The sequence below is a fragment of the Crotalus tigris genome, unplaced genomic scaffold (assembly GCF_016545835.1).
Source record: "Crotalus tigris isolate CLP2741 ecotype Arizona unplaced genomic scaffold, ASM1654583v1 scf7180000020070.306587, whole genome shotgun sequence".
Taxonomy (NCBI): Eukaryota; Metazoa; Chordata; class Lepidosauria; order Squamata; family Viperidae; genus Crotalus; species Crotalus tigris.
This window is the reverse complement of record NW_024097844.1, coordinates 74,529-96,721: the sequence shown is the minus strand read 5'-3', so window position 1 is coordinate 96,721 and position 22,193 is coordinate 74,529. Positions and strand designations below refer to the sequence as shown.

The 22,193-nt window shown below is 42.8% G+C and overlaps 1 pseudogene; it reads left to right on the top strand.

Annotated features, from left to right (window-relative positions):
* The first annotated feature begins 2,691 nt into the window (after positions 1-2,691).
* On the top strand, positions 2,692-7,538 carry LOC120318116 (annotated as a pseudogene).
* The last annotated feature ends 14,655 nt before the right edge of the window (positions 7,539-22,193 follow it).

Genomic DNA, 22,193 nt, shown 5'->3' with positions numbered 1-22,193 from the left:
TAGGTAAAGCGCTGGGTACGGATGGTTTGACATCCATTTACTATAAAACCTTAGTAGAAGAGATGACTCAACCTTTATGTGAGCTTTTTAATAATATATTACAGGGTTCAGAGATTCCTCCGTCATGGCTCAGTGCTTTTATATCCTTAATTCCAAAAGAGGATCAAGATCTTACCTTACCAAAGAATTATAGGCCTATATCTCTCTTAAATGTGGATTATAAAATTTTTGCAAAAAATTTAGCTAATAGGTTTATGAGGGTTTTGCAGCAGCTTATACATAAGGATCAATCGGGTTTTATAACCAGAAGGTATATGAAAAATAATGTTAGACAAATTATTAACTTATTAGAATATTTAGATAAGAATAACCAAATCTCTGCAGGGCTGATATTTTTAGATGCTGAAAAAGCCTTTGACCAACTGAATTGGCAGTTTATGTTAAGATTAATTGAGGAGATGAATTTTGGAGAAAAAATATCACAAGCTCTAGGTGCTATATATCAAAAACAAACGGCACAACTTATTGTCAATGGGGGTTTGTCAGAGGTTTTTACAATAGAAAAAGGTACAAGACAGGGATGTCCATTGTCACCGTTATTGTTTGTCTTAACATTGGAAATTTTGTTGATTAAAATTCGAGAGTCGCAGGAAATAAAAGGAATAGAAGTTAACAAAAAAGAATATAAGTTAAGAGCTTTTGCAGATGACTTGGTGGTTACTCTGTCTCAACCTACTTATTCTGTAGTAAAGTTACTACAACTGATTCATCAATATGGATGTGTTTCGGGTTTTAAAATTAATAATAATAAGACTAAAATATTACCTAAAAACATGACTAACCGGGACAAGCAGATTTTGGTTAATTTAACAGATTTTGAAGTTGTTGATAAGGTAAAATATTTGGGGGTTACTTTATCTGTTTCTAATGTAAAATTGTACAAGAATAATTATGAAAAGTTGTGGATCAGGGTACAGAAAGATTTGAAGAATTGGGATAAGTTACAGCTATCTCTTATGGGTAGAATTGCAGTGATTAAAATGAATGTCCTACCAAAATTTCTTTTTTTGTTTCAAATGCTACCTATTTTAAAGAATGAGCTTAACTTAAATGAATGGCAGAAAGGCATTAATAAATTTATTTGGGCAGGGAAAAAACCAAGGGTAAAGCTTAAAATTATGCAAGATTTTCGTGAGAGGGGTGGACTCAAGGTGCCGAATTTGAAATTATATTATGATGCTGTGGTCTTAACATTGATTAGTGATTGGGTAAACTTAACAGATGTAGAAATACTCCATCTGGAGGGTTGGGATTTACTTTTTGGATGGCATGCCTACTTAATTTTTAATAAAAAAGTGGATCGAGTTTTTAAATCACATATTATAAGGATCTCTTTACTTCGGGTTTGGAGGAAGTATTATAAGAGTGATTTTAAAATACCTTTATGGGCTATACCTTGGCATGTGATAGAGGGGATAAGGAGAGGAGTTAAAATGGATAGGGTTTCTTACACACAATTACTTAGATGGGATGGTCAAAATTGGCAGTTAAAATCTTTGGAAGATTTAGTACATGAAAATATTACCTATTCATGGTTTCAATATAGACAATTAGTGGACAGATGGAAGATGGATTGTAATATGGGCTGGCTTAGAGAAGATGAAAATCTTTTTAAACAAGTAAAGGATCAAAGACAAACTCACATTAAGAGGATCTACGGGGTTCTAGTGGAATTGGATTCAGAATCTGAATTAATCAAAGATTGTATGATTAAATGGGCACAAAATTTTGGTGAACCAATCCCACTGGATACCTGGGAAATTATCTGGGTGAGGAATGTTAAATTTACACAAGCCCAGAACTTAAGGGAGAATTTTTATAAAATGTTTTATAGATGGCACCTTGATCCACAAAAAATGTCTCTTATGTACCCTGATTTACAGCCTAAATGTTGGAGATGTGGCTGTTTGGACGCCACCTATTATCATATTTGGTGGTCGTGCAAAAATATAAAAGCTTTTTGGATTAAGATATGGTGGAATATTCAAAGAATTTTTAGAAGGAGGGTAAAATTTACTCCGCAATTATTTTTGTTAGGTATTGTTACTGATTGTGATGCTAAGGAGGTTATATTGATGTTAAATTTGATTACAGCCGCAAGGCTGTTAGTAGGGCAATATTGGAAGAAGGAATCTTTGCCTACCTTGCAAGAGTGGTTTTTTAAAGTTTCCTATCTGGCGGAAATGGCAAAGATTTCGGCTTTTTTAAAGGAGCAATCGCAAGAGAAATTTTTTGTTGTATGGGAAAAATGGATAAATTTTATACAACACAAATTGGATATAAAAATATCATTTAGCTTTTTTATAATTTGTATATAATTTTTGATATTTTATGGATTTTTTTCTTTTTTTTCTTTTTCCTATTTTTTCCTCTTTCTTTCTTTCTTCTTTTCTTTTTTCCTTTTTAAGTATTTTTTCTTTTTAATGTTTATGTTACTTATATTTTATTATTAACTATTTTATAAGTTGTTAAAACTTGTTTAGGTTTCTTAAAATTTTAATTAAGCCTATATTCAGCTCTGGGAAGCTCGGGGGGGGGGATGGAGGGGGTGGTTTGGGAGAGGTTGGGTGAGGGTTATTTTGTTTTTTTTTTTTGTTTTTTATTGTTCTTTTTTTGTTATTTGTAAAAACTTTTAAAAATTCTCAATAATATATATATATATATATATATACCAGGCATCTGCCCCTATTTTGATGATGTCCTGATTGCAGGTGAATCTGTGGCAGTACTAGCAGATCGCTTCAGAGCAATACTTCAACAATTTCATGAAGTGGGGTTGAAGTTAAAGAAAGAAAAGTGTCCAATTGGATTGGACTCTACTGAGTTCTTGGGATTTCATATAGATTCCGCCAGAATCCACCCATCAGAAGCTAAGCTAAAAGCTATTCAACAAGCCCCAAGACCTACATCTAAAGGGAAATTACAGTATTCCTGGGACTTTTAAATTTTTATCACTCATTTCTGCCACACAAAGCAGGATTGGCTGAGCCACTCCATCATCTTTTAGAAAAAAAAGCACCCTGGGTTTGGACAAGCACCCACAACAAAGCATTCACAGCAGTCAAATCACTGCTATCGTCTACCTCCATGTTAGCACATTTTAATGAGAAACTGCCCATGATTTTAGCATGTGATGCATCACCGTATGGCATCGGAGCAGTTCTAAACCATAAAATAGCAGATGGCCGTGAAGCTCTTATAGCTTACTACTCTAGAACATTATCTGCAGCAAAGAGAAACTATGCGCAAAAAGACAAGGAAGCCCTCGCTATTGTAGCAGGAATTAAAAAATTCCATGATTTTCTATACGGGCGATCCTTCACCATTTTCACTGATCACAAGCCATTGCTCGGCCTCTTTACAGCAGACAAGCAGACTCCAGAGATTCTATCACCAAGATGCTGCGATGGTCAATTTTTATGGCTACCTATTCATACAGGCTAGTCCACAAACCTGGCAAGGAAATGGGCCATGCTGATGCACTCAGTTGACTGCCTCTGCCTCAAACAGATCCAGACCCAGACCCAGCAGCTCGCATCCTGGCAATCTAGGATCTTCTTGAAATGCCCCTACATGCAGGAGATGTAGCCGGTGAAACTGCCACTGACAAAACACTCAGTTGCATTTTGAACTGGGTGTTGAGGGGATGGTCAGAAAACAGGCTAAGTCCCGAGTTCCAGAGTTATGCCAGTAAAAAGGATGAGTTGTCAGTCCACAACGGTTGCATATTGTGGGGAAGCAGGGTAATTGTTCCGCCCACAATGCGAGCCAGAGTATTAGAATCTCTGCATGAGGGGCATCCTGGCATCGTCAGAATGAAGGCACTTGCACAAAACTATTTGTGGTGGCCAGGTTTGGATAAAGACATTGAGGCTCAAATAAGGAGCTGTAGGGTCTGCCAAGAAACCTGGCCAGAAATGCCTCAAGCACCAGTGCACTGCTGGGAGATGATGCAAACTCCATGGTCTCGTATGCATATCAACTTTGCAGGTCCATTTCAGGGACAGGTATTCCTCATTGTTGTGGACAGCTATTCAAAATGGCTAGAGGTAATACCTGTCCAATCTATGACTACTGTCAGGACAATACAGGAACTGCACAGACTTTTTGCTACACATGGCCTGCCGGACGTCATTGTGTCAGACAATGGGGCACAATTCATGGTAGCAGAGTTCCACTCCTTCCTTAAAGTTTACATGATTAGGCATAGCACTTCAGCCCCATTCCATCCAGCTTCCAATGGTGAGATCCACTAAAGAGTCTCTTAAAAGACTAACGACTGGAGACTGGAATCACCACCTGGCAGACTTCTTTTTATGCCAGCACACAACACCGAGTAATGCTATAGGTCGCAGCCTAGCCGAGCTGAGATGGGGTCTTCGACTAATGACAAAGTTGGACTGTCTCCATCCTGACAGAGCAGCTGTGGAAACATCACAACCCAAGCCTCTGAGGAATTTACATTTGGGTGAGCCTGTTTGGGCAAGAAGCTATGGGCAGGGGGCACCTTGGGTGGTTGCTATTGTGACAACAGTGTCAGGGCCACTATCCTACGAGGTGGCCCTGGATGACGGTTATGTGGTCCGATGCCACATTGACCAATAGTGGCGGCGGCTGGCAAGTCAGAGTCCTGGTGCAGAGGACAAGAGAACTATAGACCTGCATAGGGAAGTGGACATTCCTGAATCGGCTAGATGCACAGAAACTGTACGAGTTGATCCAGAATCAACGCAGAACAATGAACCGTGTTTGCTGGCAAGTGACGCAAGCGAAAACAGTGGTACAAGTTTACCTGGTTTGGCCAAACGCAGCGGCACCCATCTACCTAGTGCAGATAGACTTAGCGGCACAGGTCTACCAGATATGGCTAAACAGCAAGTTGATTGGGAGCCCCAAACAGTTTTGCAGTGCTCCGAAAGAACCCGTAATCCACCAGCATACTTAAATGATTATGTACACAAAATGTACTGGGAGTTGACTTGTGCAGGGGAAAGGGGTGTTAAGTATTGATATTGACCGTTAATGTGTTTGGGTAAATGTGTCTCCAACTGTTTTGGAGGGAAACTGAAGTTTGTATTTGAGTGGGTAAACCAGCTCTAAATCTGATTAGTCACCACCTAGTGGCGGCATGTATAAATATTCAGTTCTGTTATTCTTGCAATAAAACATGTTGCATTAGATCGATCTGGTCAATGCCTTCAAGAACTCACTACGTTAACAGATGGCATGGATTTTATGATGGAGGTGGAGCTGACAGAAGAAACAAGCTCCCCTGGTCTTTGTCAGCAGCTGGACCTATTCGTGGGGATGCCAGTGCTATGGAGCGTGGTAGGCTGCTGCTGGGATTCTTGGACGTTTAACTGGTCAAGAAAGGGAGACATGGAGAAGCCAAGAGCTTGAAGAGTGGAGAGATTGGAAAGGGGCATCTGGAACTGTTTGAATTGGTGCTGGTCTCTGTGGGCCCAGGATTTCAGAGGACATTGTAGGACTGCACTGCTGTAATAGCATAGCTGCACAGCATAGCATAACTTTAGGCTCCTCCTCTACTTTGTGCAATCTTTAACTGCAGAAATGGAATGTTCTATAATCTGCCCCTGAAAGGCTGTTTGGGGAACTTTGAGTCTGAAGAGGGAAAGTTGGGTGAGAGTCAAGTGCGTGTGTTGGTCCCTCTCCCCTGGATGAGGGCTGGGGGGGGGGAGGAGTGGCTCCCTGCTTGGTTGGTGAGAGAAACTGGGCAGGGTGCTGTTTATACATTGAGTGGATATATTGTGAGTATGTTGGGAAATAAGAGAGTGGTGGATATCACCCGTCTGCTGGAGTGAAGAAGGAGTGGTGTAAGCTTGAGAGTGCTGAGAGCAAGTGAGACCTTGTCCCTGAATGTCATTTGGAGGAGGTTCCCTTTTATATCAAAAAAAGAGTGCAGGAGATGGAAGATGGAATGGTTTGCAGGGAAGGCAGAGGAGGTGGTCTGTTTCAGTGGAGATATGGGAGGCAAGGGGCGGCCACTCATAGGGAATGCAACCTCAGTTTTTAATACTGGGTTTGTGTTCTGCCCCCTTGCACTCACCTCATTTACCTGGTCAGCAGATCTGTGGTGGCCCTGGTCTTAGGCTGCTGCTTTTAAATATCAGATCAGCCTGCAATAAGGCTAGTCTTATTGCTGATTTGATTCTTGAAGAGAAGATTGATCTAGTTTGTATAACTGAGACCTGGTTGGGCGCAGAGGGAGAGTTTCTCTTCTCAGAAATTTTCCCGGTAGGTTATCAAGCATGGCACCAGCTTAGACCTCAGGGTTGGGGAGGGAGTGTGACTGTTATCAAAGATTCTCTGGCAGCCTCCAGGTGCATGTGCCCAGCCATGAGACTCTTTCTAAGTTGCACACAAGGGATCAAGGTGGGATTGCTATGGCTGTACCAGCCACCCTGCTGAGTGGCAGCTTCTCTACCTAGGCTCCTGGACCTCACTTCAGGGCTGGCAATGGAGTTCCACACTGTGCTCTTGTCAGAGCAGTGCCTATGTGACCTGGAATTGGTGGACTTTTCTTTGGCCCCCTATCAGCGTCAGATCACAGTCTGGTGGCAATGAGTTTCTCAGGAGCTGAGCCCTCCCCCACAGGAAGGCAGGACCTATTAGATTGGAGACTAATGGACCCAGATGGGTTCCAGAAGGAGCTGGGGGTTATAACTGCAGATTCCACTGTTTGGAATAGGAAGATGACTGAACCTCTGCATGGGATTTTCCCCCTCACCTCTCCTCACCTATAGACCTCTCTGTTCTCTGGTGTATATAGAAGAACTGAAAGGGATGAAATGGATGAAGACGTGTCTAGCGCACTGCTGGTGGAAGACAAGGGATGAACTCAATTGAGTATGGGTAAGAGCTGCTATTAATGGTGATTCATTTGGTGAAATGTAAATACTTCTCTGCACTAATTGCATCTGTAGATAATCAACCAGTGACCTTCTTTAAGGTGACCCATCTCCTTAGGGAAAAGAGAAGACTGAGGCCCACCTGAAGGGTGCACTGAGGAATTTGCAGATTTTCTGGAAGACAAAATCACTTGACTTTGTTCCCAGTTAGATGCTGGAGTGGTTGCTGGTCCAGTGGAGGCCCCTGGGGCAGGTTCTTGCCCTGTTATCTGGGAATGGTTTGAACCTGTTGTTCCTGTGGAAGTGGACAGGATTCTAGGCAGTATGCATGCAAGGACCTGAGTTTTAGACCCATGTCCCTCCTGGCTTGTGAAAGTTCCCTAGAAGTGACATGCAGGTAGACTGGCAGTAATCAATGCTTCCTTACTGGAGGGGGTAGTGCCCCAACACCTTAAGGAGATTGTGGTCTGCTCTCTTCTCAAGAAGCCATCACTGGATTCCACCCTGTTGGATAATTTCCAACCTGTCTCCAATCTTCCCTTTTGGGGGAAGATTGTTGAGAAGGTGGTTATGCAGTAGCTCCAGAGGTTTCTGGATAAACGGATTATATAGACCCCTATTGGTCAAGATTCAGGCCTGGATATGGGACAGAAACAGCATTGGTTGCACCTTTTGATGATCTCTAGCAAGAGCAGGATGGGAGTAGTACATCCATCCTTGCTCTACTTGATCTCTTGGTGGCTTTTGATACTATTGATCATGGTATCCTTCTAGAGCAGCTTCAGGGGTTAGGAGTGGGGAGCTTTGTGCTATCCAGGTTCACTTCCTTCATCTGTGGCTGCTCTCAGTCAGTGTTAATAGGAGGCGAGAGATCCAGCTCTCACCCCCTGCTTTGTGGGGTCCTGCAGAGCTCAGTACTCTCTCCACTCCTATTCAACATCTATCTGAAGCCATTGGGTGAGAACATCCCATGGACTGAAATATCATCAATATTTTGATGATACTCAACTGTATATCTCAGCCTGTGGTGAGTTAAGTGATGCCTTTTGCAGTGCCTGGAGGCTATTAGAAGCTGAATGGGGAGCAACGGGTTGAAACAGAACCCTGGCAAGACTAAGTGGCTCTGGGTTTGGAGTTCTTTGGTCCATCGAGAATTTCTACCTTTGGTCTGGGATGGGGTGGCATTCCCTCAAACAGATCCAGTACATAATCTGAGGGTTCTCCTGGACTTATGACTCCTGCTCAAAGAGCAGGTGGCAGTCATGGCCAAGCAGGCCTTTACACAACTGCAGGTTGTGTGCCATTTATGCCCTTTCCTGGATTAACAATCCCTACTCATGATCATTCATGTGCTAGTCACCTCCTGTCTTGACTATTACAATGCAATCTACATGGGGTTGCCCTTAAAAAGCACCTGGAAGCTCAAGTTGATGCAAAATACAGCAGCCTGCATGGTTTTGTGCCAATCTCGGTGTGCACATGTATTCCTGCAGGTGGCTCTCTCCCTCTGGAATATTATCCCTCTGGAAATTAGATTTGCTCCACTCTGGCACTCTTTCAAAATGCCCTGAAGATGTGGTTCTACCAGTGGAATCCAGAGTGGAATGGAGCTTATTAAATTACTGGTATGAGTGTGTGGGGAATGGGAGATTATTATTTTATTATTTAGTTTATTATTTTAATATCTTTTATATTGTGTTTTTATTTCCTGTAAGGCACCTTGACTCACCATGAGTAGGCGGAAATATAAATTTTCCAAATAAATAAAATAAAATAAATAAAATACATATCTAACAATAGAAGCTCATATTTAGGCATCTGTCAAGTTACAAACCCTATGATCTTTAGGACTGTTACATGTTTCTAACTTGCCAATAGTGCAGGAGGGAGAGAGGGAGAATTTTGAATCCATAGGTGTCCTTATCAATGTGAGAGCTGGAGCTGTTTTGGTGAACTAAAATTTCTTCTCATAATAATTACTGAATGATGTATTGGACAACATGACCTGAACCTGTCAGAGAGTGGAGGGAAAGTTCCATCCTTTTAATTAACTTCTTCCTTCCATTTCCTCATAGCTAGCTTTCTTTTAACTCTGCCGGTTTGTATCTGCTCAATAAAGTATACATTAGAGAACACAATGGTTCTGGTGTTTGGCTTTGGTTGATCTTTTCAGCCAGAGGTTGACACTAAGTTAGCTCTCTAAACTATTTAAATTCCATTGAGGGGTCCTGCTGGAAGTCTCCAGAGGGGAGGGAAAGGCTCAGGAGAAGATGCCTGAAGCAAAGAAGTCAGCTAGAGCCAGCTTGGGATTGATCAGTAGAACTCTGGCTAGAGCCAAAGGTGGCTTTGTAAACCCCACCAGCCTCGACTTGACCTAAGGAGTGAGTTGAATGGAGGGAGCCAATCCTGGAGCGGGTGGGGAGAGCAGCAGCATTCAACCAGCCTCAGGTGGAGTTGTGGAGAACCATCAAAGATGAGTTCTGATTATACTGCCTCCAGCCCGAAAGAACCAAGGGGTTGGAGTAATGGATCCATGAAGCCTCAGAGGGAACAGCATCCAGGGAGTGCTACCTGCCAAGGTGCAGCAGCTAGTCAGTGGAACACCTGAGGCAGCAGTTCAGCCGCTGGAGGTCTGTGAAGGAGGGTCAGTCCCACAGCTGAATACCAGATCCCAGGAGGACACAGCCCCAACCCTGATGCTGACACTGATCCCTTCACCCCAGCATTTGGTGGGAGCAGCAGCTGTGATGACTTGGTGACAGTTAGCCCACTGCGTGGGCTACCTTCCCTGCTGGGACCCAGTCTGAGATGGAGAGCCTGCAGCCTGCCACCAGCACCTGCTCTTCAGCTTGGGGAAGTTGGTTGGCAATCCTCACTAAGGCACAGCTACGGAGCACAGCCAGGGATGTACTCAGACCATGGAGTGTGGGTGCAGAGGCCTCAGCCAGTGCCGGCACACAGGCTACCACCATGGCCTCCACTGAGGGCAATGTTCAATGGGAGCCCAGAAAAGCTGGATTTTTTCCTCAAGTTTGGACCCACCTTGATTGGCACAGAGATTATTACCCTGATGATGTGGCTGAGGTGTCTGTCATTCGTAGCTAATCTCAAAAGGAGGCTACAGAATGGATAACCATCCTCCATGATGAAGATGCCCCTGAGCTGGCGGATCCAGATGCTTTCCTCTGTGGCCTCAGAGCCCAGTTTGGGGACCTCACACAGACCCAGATCTGGAAGTCCGGAGAGTCAAGTAGGGGACCAGACCTATGGTTGAGTACATTCAAGACTTCAGACAGATTGCAGGGAGGCTGAGACAGTGTCTGGAACAGCTCCTGGACCACTACTTTCAAGAGGGGTTAAGCTGCAACCTATTTCATCTGTGTCTGGCCCAAGGGATCCCAAATTAGTTTAGTGCCTGGTACCAACTAGTCACTACTATGGAGTTGGACCTGGCCATGTATATGGTAGTGGGAGTGTCAGCCCACATCCGAAGAAGGTTCAGGAGAAGTGTGCCTTGGGGAGAAAGCAATTGATAGCAACCACCTGATGCTGCGAGATCGTCCGAGTGCACACCCATCATGTGCTTTTGATGTGGTCAAGGCCATTGAGCCACATTGTGCCAGGTGCCAACCCCTGATGTCTCCTGTGACACCGACCCCTTCAAAGCCAAAGAAGCCACCCAAAAAAGGGAAAGGAGAAGTCAAGGGCTGCAACTCAGGTCGTTGAGCCCTCCCGAGAGTGGAGGGTATGGAACTCTGACTGAAGAACTGCCAGTGGCCCTTTATGACAGTGAGAGTGAGGGAGAATACGACCCAATGGTGAATAGACCAGTTAACCACCTTAAGGTTAGCATGGACATAAAGGCATCCGACTCAGGGGCAAGGGAAATGGTTGAAGCCCTCATGGCCTCAGTTTGTTCTTGTTGCCTAATTAGGCAGTGGTGCGGAAGTTGGGGTTGCAAGTGAAGAAGCTTAAAAAACCCATGAAGTTCAAACAGGTTGATGGCTTGCTGATAGGGACAGGGCCGCTTCCCATCCAACTGAGCCAGTGCACCAGGAGACCATTTTCTTCATGGTTGCCCCAAAGATGGCAGAGGACATGATCCTGGGCCTAGCTTGGCTAGCCAAGTGGGGGCCCTGAATCTATTGGGAGAGAGCCATGAGGCAGATGATCATGGGGCCCCCGAGCCCCCATGAAAAAAGGGGAAAGTAGTCAAAAAAGGTAGGAGGGGTGAAGGGAACTGAGTGCAGCAAAGGAGCATCAGAGGAAGGGGAGGGACTGCAATCCATCCTTAGGGAGTAGCAAGGCCTCTAGGCAGTGTTCAGCAAGAAGGAATATAACATCCTGCCCCCCCCCCATCACCCCATGGACTGTGCCATAGAGATCCTGCCCAGGGCAAAATTCCCCAAACCAAAGATGTATTCCATGACTCCAAAGGAGATGAAGGAGCCAAGGGAATACATTGACAAGAACTTAGCAAGGGGGTTTATTCAAGCCATGAAATCTTGAGTCTGGGCCCAGTACTCTTTAAAGAAAAGAAAGATGGGTCTCTTAGATTATGCATGGATTTTCACAGAATTAATGGAGTGTGCATGGAAAATAGGTACCTCCTCCCTCTCATGAAGGACATGCTAGACCATTTAGCCAAGGGGAAGATATTCAAGAAACTAGACCTGAGGGAGTTGTACTATGAAGTGAGAGTTAAGGAAGACAATGAGTGAAAAAGGGCCTTCAATTTCCCCCTGGGGAGCTACCAGTTCAAAGTGATGTCATTTGTACTACAGGGGCCCTCCACGGTGATCATGCAACTCATAAAACGAGGTGCTGCATGAGCATCTTTAGAAGAGGTTCTTAGTGTACTTTGATGACATCCTCATTTACATTGAGACCATGGACGAACATGTGAAATGTGTGCAGCAAGTGCTAAAAAAGCTATTGGATGCTAAACTGTATGCCAAGCTGTCAAATGCAAATTTCACAAATATAAACTGGACTACTTGGGCTACCGCATGTCATGTGATGGAATAGAGATGGAGCCGGGGAAGGTGAAATCCATCCTGGAGTGGCAAGCCCCTCACACCCACAAGCAGCTACAAAGTTTCCTGGGATTTGCAAACTTCTACAAACAATTCATCCCCTCTTTTGCCAAGATTACTCTGCCGATCACTGAGCTATTAAAGACTGGGAAGGGGGGGGGGCAAGAAGCCTCAGCCAAATTGGCCCTTGAACTGGACAATGGAGTGCCAAGCAGCATTTGAAAAGCTGAAGGAGCTATTCACCACTGAGCCTAACCCAGAGGAACCTTTCATGATTCAGGCAGATGCCAACGACGTGGCTGTGGGAGCCATCCTTCTCCAGCACAATGGGGGAGGGGAATCTGCAGCCATGTGCATACACCTCCCGAAAGTTGAACAAAATGGAGCAGAGATGGGCAGTGTAGGAGCATGTGAGCACTACTAACCTGGTGCGGTGAGCACTACTAACCTGGAGGCAATTCCTGGAAGGGAGAAAAATCCCCTTTAAAGTGTGGACTGATCACAAAAATTTAGACGTCCTGAATCCCCCCCTGCAAGTTCTCTCCTAAGAAAGTCAGGTGGGCACAGTATTTCAAGAGGTTCAACTTTGAACTGAAATACATCTGGCGGGGGGGGGGAGAACTTCCTGGCTGATGCCCTGTCCCGCATGCCCCAGTACAAAAGCACTCAGCAAGAGGTGGTAAATTCCATAGTTCCTGATAGGCAGCAAGCTGCACTAGCCACAACATGGGCTCACCCCCCCACTGATGTGTTTGCCCTGCAGCTAAAGCAGCAGCTGCAAACTGACACGTGGTTTGGGGATCATCAGGCCAAATTGACCATGAGGGAGGGGTTGGTGTGGAAAGGGGACAAGCTGTACATCCCAGACCACCTGTGGCTGCAGGTACTACAATGCAACCATGATGCCAAGCAGACAGGTCACTTTTCTTTCCTGAAAACACTACACCTGGTAAATTGTCCGTTCTGGTGGCCAAAGATGAAGAAAGACATTGAGAGTTATATGGGGAGCTGTGCTGTTTGTGCCATCAACAAAGGCTGTCAGGGAGACTTCTACAGCAGGTGGTCAACCTGGCTAGACCATGGGAGGAGATAGCCATGGACTTTATAGTAGAACTACCGGAGAGTGGGGAAAACACCGTGATTTGGATTATGATAGAATTGTTTTCCAAGCAAGTCCATTTCATCACCTATGCCAGTCTCCCCTCAACTCAGAAGCTGGCAAAGATGTTCTAGCAACATATCTACGGATTGCACAGAGAAGCTAGGTGAATCATTTCAGATTGGGGGAGGGGTCCAGTTTACAGCCAAGTTCTGGAGGGAATTTGTGAGGATGATTGGATCATCCCAGGGACTCAGTTCTGTGTTTCATCGGAGTAGAAATGGATCTGCAGAATGGACCAATGCTATAATGGAGCAGTACCTGCATTGCTATGTCAACTATCAGAAAATGAACTGGGCAGAGTTGTTGCCATTTGCGGAAGTGGAGTATAACAATGCAATGAACAGTACCATTGTGTTGACCCCTTTTAAGTTAGCATCAGGGGTGGATTTCATGCCAATACCATATGAGCCTCCCTCCTCAAGTACTCTGAGCAACTGGGTAGGTTCGTTCCAGCGAGTCTGGAGTGATGCGAAGAAAGCTTTAGTTAAAGCAGCCAAGAGTCAGGAAAGACAGGCAGATAAAAAACAGGCTTTCCATTTAGGGGATAAGGTGTATTTGTGTACAAAGTATCTTAAGCTGAGACAAAGCTGAGACAAAGTTGCAAGAAGTTAGGGCCAAAATACATACTGTAGGTCCTTTCCCCATAGTGAAAGTCATTAATCCAGTGACAGTAGAACTAAAATTGTTACGGTGGTTGGGTAAAGTGTACTGGGTGTTTCAATGTAGCTTATTGAAGCCATACAAAGAATCCACACTGAGGCCAATGGGGATGGCAGCTCCTGCCTCAATATTGGTAGAAGGGGAAATGCATTATGAAGTTAAGTAAATCCTCGATTCCAGAATCGACAAGGGGAAGTTGCAGTACTTAATCAAATGGGAGGGCTACCTGATGTCAGAATCTAAGTGGGTGAAAGCACAATATGAAAGCGTGGATCGTTTGGTAAAATGGTTCCACAAAAAGTACCCCCAGAAACCGGGACCAGTGCAAGAGAAAGATTAGCAAGTATTAATGTGTATTCTTTTTGTTTTTCAGGTTCCCTTTCCTTCCTGGGGAGGGGGAAAATCTGTTAAGCTATGAACCCTATGGGCTTTAGAACCACTATGTACTTGTAACTTGCCAACAGTGCAGGAGGGAGAGAGGGGAGAAATTTGAATCCACAGGTGGCCTTATCAATGTGAGAGCCGGAGCTGTTGAAGAGTGTTTTGGTGAACTAAAGTTTCTTCTCATAATAATTACTGAACAACGTGACCCAAACCTGTCAGAGAGTGGAGAGAAAGTTCCATCCTTTTAATTAATTGCTTCCTGCCATTTCCTCAGAGCTAGCTTTCCTTTAACCCTGCCAGTTTGTATCTACTCAATAAGAGAACACAATGGCTCTGTTGTTTTGCTTTGGTTGGGCTTTTCAGCTGGAGGTTGACAGCATCTTTTAATCTCCCTTTTATGGTCAAAGAGTAATCATCATCATCATCATCATCATCATCTACTTTGTCATGCTGCTGACTGACTACAAGCAGTGGCATGACAAAGTAGCAACAACGGTGCATTGGAAGATCTGCAAAAAATATCATATGCCTGTAAGCAAAAACTGGTGGGATCATAAAATAGAGAAAGCCATAGAAAATGATAAAATTAAACTGCTCTGGGACTTCAGAATTCAAACAGACAAGCACCTGCAACATAACACCCAGACTTAACAATTGTCGATAAGAAAGACAAAAAAGTCTGGATAGTGGACGTGGCAGTGCCTGGAGACAGCAGAATAGATGAGAAAGAACTGGAGAAGATAACAAAATACAAAGAACTAGAACTAGAAATAGAAAGACTGTGGCAAAAGCAAGCAAGGGTAGTACCAATAGTGATAGGCTCCTTGGGTGCAATCCCAAAACAACTGGAGCACCACTTGAACACCATTGGCATTGACAAATTCGCTATTAGTCAATTGCAAAAGGCGGCCTTACTAGAAACTGCTTCCATCCTGCGACAATACCTGTAATACCATCAAACATCCACATCTGCCTATCCCAGGTCCTGGGTAAGGACTCGATAGGTAGACAAAATGCCAAATCCAGTCCGAACATCTGGCTGACTGTACAATGATCCATAATAATAATAATAATAATAATAATAATAATAATAATAATAATAATAATAATAATAAATGGCTGCACAAGACCAAGCTTTAAGGACAAATGCATACAAAGTCAAAATTGAGAAGACAGCAACAGACAGTAAGTGCCGCCTATGCAAAGAAGCTGAAGAAACAGTGGACCACTTGGTAAGCTGTTGCAAGAAGATTGCACAGACTGATTACAAGCAGCGGCATGACAAAGTAGCAACAATGGTGCATTGGAAGATCTGCAAAAAATATCATTTGCCTGTAAGCAAAAACTGGTGGGATCATAAAATAGAGAAAGTCATAGAAAATGATAAAATTAAACTGCTCTGGGACTTCAGAATTCAAACAGACAAGCACCTGCAACATAACACCCCAGACTTAACAATTGTCGATAAGAAAGACAAAAAAGTCTGGATAGTGGACGTGGCAGTGCCTGGAGATAGCAGAATAGAATAGAAAGAACTGGAGAAGATAACAAAATACAAAGACCTACAAATAGAAATAGAAAGACTGTGGCAAAAGCAAGCAAGGGTAGTACCAATAGTCATAGGCTCCTTGGGTGCAATCCCAAAACAACTGGAGCACCACTTGACAAATTGACAAATTTGCTATTAGTCAATTGCAAAAGGCGGCCTTATTAGGAACTGCTTCCATCCTGCGACGATACCTATAATACCATCAAACATCTACTTCTGCCTATCCCAGGTCCTGGGTAAGGACTCGATAGGTAGACAAAATGCCAAATCCATTCTGAACATCTGGCTGACTGTGCGATGATTGATAATAATAGTAGTAGTAGTAGTAGTAGTAGTAGTAGTAGTAGTAGTAGTAGTAAAGTTGGAAGGGACCTTGGAGGTCATCTAGTCCAACCCCCTGCTCAGGCAGGAAACCCTATACCATTTCAGACAAATCGCTGTCCAGTCTCTTCTTAAAAACCTCCAGTGTTGGAGCATTCACCACTTCTGGAGGCAGGTTGTTCCACTGGTTAATTGTTCTGTCAGGAAGTTTCTCCTTAGTTCTAGGTTGCATCTCTCCTTGATTAGTTTCCATCCGTTGCTTCTTGTCCTGCCTTCAGGCGCTGTAGAAAATAGCTTGACACCCTCTTCTTTGTGGCAGCCCCTGAGATATTGGAACACTGCTATCATGTCCCCCCTCATCCTTCTCTTCATTAAACTAGACATACCCAATTCCAGCTTTTTTATAAAACAGTTCCTAGATCCTAGCCAATCAGAGTTTATAATAATCAGAAAGTTTCTGCCACTCACAACAAAACAACCCAAAAGCACATAATAAAAGTAGTAAAATAAAACCACAGTTTTCTTTCTTGTTTCTCCATCAAAATAAAAAAAAAACTCCACACTTCCTTATTTTAGCTTGCTTCCAGAAATTCTCTTCCTTGTCATTTAATAAGAAAGAAGTCTCAAAAATGGTGCAGAACTTCAAAGAGGAGTAACAGGCTGCAACTAAAAAGAGCTTCTTTTGCTAATATAGATAATCTATAAATTGTTTAAGAAATGAAAGACACAACCTATTGTTTGTTTGAAAAATACATTCCAAACAGCTGCTTTTTCAACAATGACATGCAGCCATGTTGGAATGGAACTGGTGAATGGCTCACCAGTTTCTCCAAAGCACAGTTTCTTAACAACTGCTGCTGTAAAGATGATGTGGTGTGATTCAAGGACTCCCCCTAAGACAGGAGAAACATATAAACAAGAGGAATGCCTGTTCCTTCTGTTAGTAAGTTGAAAAAATGGCAATCCAGAGACAGAAGCCTCTCTGGGCATGTCAACCATCAGCCATGTTCACAGACAGTTATCAAACCACTGAGGCAATTTCACAAATATCTGACAGTGTAAAGGACTTAGCTGCAATTCTAGAATACAAATCTGGCACCAATCTTTATTATGATGATCGTCTCTCTCAGTGCAACTGAAACAAGCAAATCCACAATTCTCAGGAAAACACGTTTGGGACTTTTTCTTTATGGACATTAACAAGATTGAGAATTCTTTGAGAAAGGGAGACTTGATAAACATTCCAGAGAAGAGGAAAATTTTATTCTGTGGATAAGCTGGAGGGAGAGATTTAAACTTAATGAGGCAATTGGAGTTAGGATAGATTTTTACTAGTCTGATATATGTAATTGAAAGAAAGTTCTAATGTAATTTATAAAGTGATTTGGAAAAATTTTCCTATATACCAGTGGTTCTCAACCTGTGGGTCGGGACCCCCTTTGGGGTCGAACGACCATTTCACGGGGGTCGCCAAACAACGCAGTCCGCCATTTTTTCCCCCCTTTTCCTTAGCTGTGCTACTCCCTTTTATTCTATTGGCTTTTGAAAGCCAATAGAATAGACTCTCTTGAATAGAGTCTAATTCTATTGGCTTTCAAAAGCCAATAGGAATTGTCCAGGCTGTCTCTGCCCTGCTGAGCCCACCAAAAGTCCCATTCTGCAAACGGTGCTGTGCCAGTTGAGTAGTCCTCGACTTACGACCGGTTGAGTAGTCCTCGACTTATGACCGGTTGGGGTCGCGGCATTAAAAAGGTTGAGAACCACTGCTGTATACAATTATTGAATAGACCTTAGCTTGTAAAATATTATTAAAAATGAATTTGAAAGTATGAATGCTAGGAGGAAGTAAGAAAAGATGCATTATTGATTTTAGAAATATTTTCAAATAAAATTCTAGTCTTAAAATGGGTGTTTATTTTTAAAGGGGCAGAGTTCCCTTTAAAGTTAAAGAAATATTAGTAAATTTTGTTAATATAAGTGATGATAGTTTATAAAGATTAATAAGTACAAATATATATATATATATATATATATATATATATATATATATATATGTAGGTCTTTGGTTGTTCGGGTTTTCTCCCGCGTAAAATTGGAAGTGTCTTGGCGACGTTTCGACGAAGTCCCATTCGTCATCTTCAGGCTGGTGTTTTCAGCTTCGTGCTTCGAGCAGCAATGTGTGGTCTTAGCTGTTTCTTCCTTTTAACTGCCAGTGGGGTATGAACTGATTGGGTGGGAGCTTGGCTGTGTTCTGATTGGGTGGAGGTGTGTTCTGATTGGTTAGGGGCGTGGCTGTGCTCTGATTGGCTGGGGGGTTGGCTGTGCTCTGATTGGCTGGGGGGTTGGCTGTGCTCTGATTGGCTGGGGGAGTGTTCTGTTTGGTTGTGCTCAGGTTAGTCTGAGTTGCAGAGGGGTTTAAGATTTTGGGCTGCCTTGCTATTTTTTGGCTTCGCGTTTGTGGTCGTGCCTCATTTTCATGGAGGGTGTCAGTTTGCTTCATGTATGGATTGGAGGGCTTTAAAGTGGCTAATGATGCAGCTCTGGTCTGGCTTCTGGTTTGTGGTCGTGCCTCATCATCGGTGTGGCTTTGGGTTTGCTTTTTGCGTGGATGTGTGGTGGTGACATCCTGTGTGGTTTTTTGAGTGTGGGTCTGGTATCATTTTTTGTGTTAGGGAGTCGTTTGTCAATAAGGGCGGGTTTCCAAATGGCTGGTAGGCGGGAGGTATCATCTCGCTTGTTCATGCTGTGTGGGCGTTTTTCTATCTCGATGGCTTCTCTGATTATTCTGTTATTAAAATGTTCACTTTTGGCAATGGTTCTGGTATTTTTAAAGTCAATTTCATGTCCTGTGGCTTTAAGGTGTTGGACCAGGGAAGATGTTGGTTCCTCTTTTTTGACTGAGTTCTTATGTTCTTCAATGCGTGCACTTATTCTTCTGTTGGTTTGTCCGATGTATGTGGTGGGACAAGTGGTGCATGGGATTTCGTATACTCCTTGATTTTCTAATTCAATTTTATCTTTGGGGTTTCTAAGGATGGTGGATATTTTTCTGTTTGTGCAGAATGCTGTTTTGATGTTGTGTTTATGGAGGATCTTACTGATTCTGTCTGTGGTGCCTTTTATGTATGGGAGGAGGGCTTTGCCGTTTTCTTGTTCTTTGTCTTGGATTTTAGTGGGGGTTTCTTTTTGGATTAGGTTTGTAATCTTATTTCTATGGAATCCATTGGATGTTAGTACATTGGTGAGAGTGTGTAGTTCGTTTTTTAGGTGTTGTTCGTCAGCTAAGCGTTTTGTTCTGGAGATGAGTGTCTTGGCTACAGAGTTGATCTGTGCTGGGTGGTGGTGTGAGAGAGCGTGCAGATAGCGGTTTGTGTGTGTTTTCTTCTGGTAGATGGCTCCCTAGGACACACCATCTAAAGACCTACATACAAACACCCGCGAAAACCTCAGAAAACAAATATATATATATATATATATATATATATATATATATATATATATATATATTATTTCTCACAGCAAGGAAAAAAATAGAGATGTTAAATTAATTGCTCTATTCTAAAAAAAGAACATATCTATTGTTGTTCCCATTTAGAAATCAGTTCTGGATTTTTGCTTTTCACCTCTACTGACATTGACCTGGCTAAACAAACTTTACAACACCTACTCATTGAACACCATACTCACAAAGATGATGCCACCACAAACACTCCATGTCCACAGAAACCATCATGAAACTCCTGGATCTATGCCCCAATACATGCTTCAAGTTCAACAGGAAAATCTATAAGCAAGTACAAGGCACCGGATGGGATCGCCCATATCAGACCTAATAGCAGAAGCGGTCATGCAACAACTCGAATCCATAGCTCTACCAACCATCCAACCAAATTCTGGACACACTATATTGATGATACTTTCATCATCACCAAATGCATCCAAATTGAAGAAATATACCAGCTGTTCAATAACATATTTCCTAGGATCAAATTCACATGTAAAGAGGAAACAGACAACAGACTCCCTTTCCTTGACACTGACATAAGGAGATTAGACAACGGAGAACTGGAAACCCACATCTACAGCAAACCCACACACAGAGATCAGATCAATAGCAATAGCTCACAAACCCACAGCCACACTCTGCCAGGAATTGTCCAGGACCAAAGACAAGATACATAAGGATGAAAAAAAAATGTAATCTACAAAATCAACTCTAACAATTGCAATCAATTCTATATGGAACAAACATCATGTCAATTGAAAACCAGGATCCATGAACACCGGCTGGCAATAAAATCCCACAATCCCAAATTCTTAATCTCTACCCAAACAGCAATAGTTCGATTGGAGCAACACAAAAATCATCGGCCACACTACCACCCACCACATTCGTGAGTTCATACAAGCTTGGCACTTCAGAAGCAATTCCATAAACACATTGATCGACAACCAGCCTCAAACCCTCAGAATCCAAATCAACCACACAGCTAACCAGAATCAGCACCAAATCTCAACCAGCCCATTCTAGCCCCCCCCCCCCAACCAGGACTTCAGCACCCAATGATTCTTACCTGATGTAACCTCCCATCACAAGATCCATCACAACATTCCCACTGATGACTCAAATCTGACTGATCACAAGACCCATCACAAGACCCTCACTTGACATACCCACACCTGACCCATCACAAGACCTACTAACTACACAAAGCCCTTATTAGCAGAATACAGACACTGACATCACCTAAACTCCGCTGAAGATGTTACCTAGCCTGGCAATGAAACCTTTGGAAACTCACAAGATCAGAAAATTCATCCTCATCCTACATCTGAGCTACAGATATTCACCACTATTGCAATCTTTTCTAGTCTTTTTCTTAGCTTGTTGAAATCAGCTCTCTTAAAGTTTAAAATATTAGTCTAACTTGGTTTAAGTTACCAATTCAAATATATCATAGTCACTCTCCCCCACAGTTCTTGTCATTTCTACTCCCTCAAGCATTTCATCCCTCTTAGTAAGAATTAAATCCAGTACAGCTGTCCCTCTTGTTCTCCCAGCTGGCAAGCACAAAGAATTTATACTATTTATTGCACACAGCCCATTTCACTGGAATAAAGATGTGTGTTTTCATTCTATGTGCCCCTTATAAAAGTTTAGAATACTTATTCTTAGTTGGGAAGCTGCTTTGATAAGAATTTCTTGAAGGCCTTCTATAAGACATGGTTAGCATAGTATTTATGCAACGCTAAACCTATGTTTTTTAGGATAAAGATAGCTATAGGTCCCCTTTCTAAGCAGAATGTAATTCAGCATGTTTCTTGGACTTAGAAAACAATGTATTTTAATCAATACAATGATTAAGTAAATTGTATGTTTTCTATAGCTGCCTGTCTCAAACAAGTGACTTTGGCTGGAGAATAGTCATAAAGTGAATAAAAACCAAGTACAAATATAATATAAAAATAAATATATAAATATAACAACTAAGAAACATTGTAACCATGAATATCAATATAAACAGAAATGGAGCTTTTATCAGGCTTGAGGCCCCAAGCACATAACTAGATCTTCAAGATCTTACAAAGGTCATCGCAATCTCTGGAGGGATAATGTTCCAGAGATCAGGGGCTATGGACAAGAAGGCACACCTCCTAGCCTCATCAGCCAACATTGCTTGGCTGGTGAGACCTGTAGCATACCTAATCCACTGGATAGAATTGAATGGATAGAAATAACTGGAAAACCAATCCCTCAGGTATCCTGGTCGCAAGCCAGGAAGGGCTTTAAAGGTAACAACCAACACCTTGAATTTCACCTGAAAAATCAATGGCAAGCAATGCAACTCACACTTTAGGAGTGTTACAAGTGTGGTCAAATACCTTACTGAAGGATCTGAAGTATACTATATCCACAACATTTCCCTGGTCCACAAATTTACTCAATTTATCAAAGAATGCAATAAGGTTTGTGTGGCATGATCTGTTTTTAACAAACCATATTTTGAAGACTGAAACCACATCAGTTCTCTTTTAGTCCTCTTGTAATTCCACCACGCTCCAGGATCTGTGAAAGATTCTGTTCAATGGTTCCAAGATCACATCTGACAGCTCCTTGGGATGTAAACAGTGGGATTCAGCTGGCTTGCACC